Source organism: Trachymyrmex septentrionalis, unplaced genomic scaffold (assembly GCF_001594115.1).
Source record: "Trachymyrmex septentrionalis isolate Tsep2-gDNA-1 unplaced genomic scaffold, Tsep1.0 scaffold48, whole genome shotgun sequence".
Classification (NCBI taxonomy): Eukaryota; Metazoa; Arthropoda; class Insecta; order Hymenoptera; family Formicidae; genus Trachymyrmex; species Trachymyrmex septentrionalis.
In genome coordinates this window covers 281,351-283,288 of record NW_017305652.1, presented here as the reverse complement: position 1 = coordinate 283,288, position 1,938 = coordinate 281,351, and positions in this window count along the sequence as shown.

Here is a 1,938-nt window from a genome sequence, read left to right as displayed (position 1 = left end):
TACATTACAAGTAACAAGTTTCGGCTACCAGTTTGAGCCCTCTTCAGACATTAGTATTATATAATACAATAAAAAATAACAGAACAAATTCAATTGTCGCAAGTATTCGCATAATCCGAGTAATCACAGTTCGGGTGAGTCTCGATCTCGAAACATTATTTCCGTATGGTTGAACAGTCAAAAGTATTAAAATTGTCATTGTTGAAGTTCTAGTTAATAAAACGGATAAATTAAAAACAAAAAAACGTAACGGACAAATACGTATAAATAAAATAATATAAAATACCTAAAGTTCAAACAAATTTCATAAAAATCATTTCATAAAAAACTCACCAGAAATCATGTGTAAGAAGTTTGAATTAATCTGTCCAAAAAAGAACTAAAAAACTTTTGAAATGTGTACAGAGAGAAGGAACGTAGATATGTAAAACAGACATAATGTATCGATTATCATGTACGTTCAGTAGTGAGGATCAACACAGACTGAGAGAGGAGACGGGCTGTCCGTAACCGAAAGTCAAACTCTATTTATGATTGGAATGTACGCTTTGTGGAGGCCTTCGGTATCTGTCTGCAAATTGATACCATTCTTTTGTTTCCTGATATGGTTTCCAGGGTTTCTTTCCGTAGTCCGAACAAACTCAAAAAATACATTAAGGTACACAAAGATGTTCATCCACACACATCAAAGAACAACGTAGTGTACAAAATCTCTTGCAATGATTGTGATGCTACGTACGTGGGGCAAACAGGCAGAAAAACTAAAGACAAGGATTGCAGAACATCGCAATCATATTAAATACAACACGTCGGCACGATCGGTAATAACGGAGCATAGAAGACAACTCGACCACGAATTTAAATGGGAGGAGGTCGAAATCTTAGATGAAGAGCCCAGCTATCGGAGACGTTTAGTTTCAGAGATGATTAATATCAGGAAACGTGACGTGACGTGACGTTTTCCATCTGTCACAAGGATCGCACGATCCGGCCGAATAGTGCAGTCTAGCGTCCTGAGTCCTTCCTAGTCATTTTAGGGGGCGGACACATCTGCGCTTTTTCGCGACGTTATTTGCGTGTCTCACGCGTTTGGCGTTATCGTTTTCGTTTCTTTTTTGTGCATTTCCGTACCGAGAGTTATAGAAACTGGCGACTCCCACGATCTTGTCAGATTGACGCCGACTCACCCGATCGTGAAGAAGGAAGAAGGAAGACGGCCAAGATTGGAAGTCGGGTAACGACCGCTGCTGATAGATTTGCCGGGGCGCACGACACCCTGTTCCCCGAGTCGCACGCAGGTGATACCGTTTAGTTTTTCGCTCTTATGATATCGCAAGGCATCTTTTATCGCCTCATTTTCCAGGCACAAGGCGGAACGAGGATTGGAATGGCAGGATAGGGATGGCCACTCTACGCCGCCAAGGACGGCGAGAGCCCCAAGAAGGCGTCTCGAGGCGCATAAAGTATTTGCGAGGCAATTACCGCGTTTGATCGAATCTTATCGCCACGATCTTGTCGGCAGATGTAAACGAAAGTTGGAGACTCATTAAATATACTTGTTATTTTTTCTATTATTAATTCTGGTGTGCTTTATTGTCGTCACTATTCGCTTCTCCAAAAGATCCTCTATTCTCGACTACAAACCGCCCCCTCTGCCATTTCCAAGGCTGAGCTACCGGTTGAGAGCCCGTCGATGTTCATAGCTCGTTAGAATATTGCATAGAGAAAATATTGCGTAATTTCGAGAAAGAGTGGCACGCTCACTCGTGCCTGGCGCCCAACTATTGTTTCGAGATTTTGTGCTGCCCTTGAGAGTGGTCGCGTGAAGACGCATTTCTATCGTGTGTCGTTTGAAGTCACCCGTAATCCGATTGTCTAAGAGAATTTTAGCTGTGAATGCGACAAAGTTGCGTCACGCTCGTGAGTATATATATATAT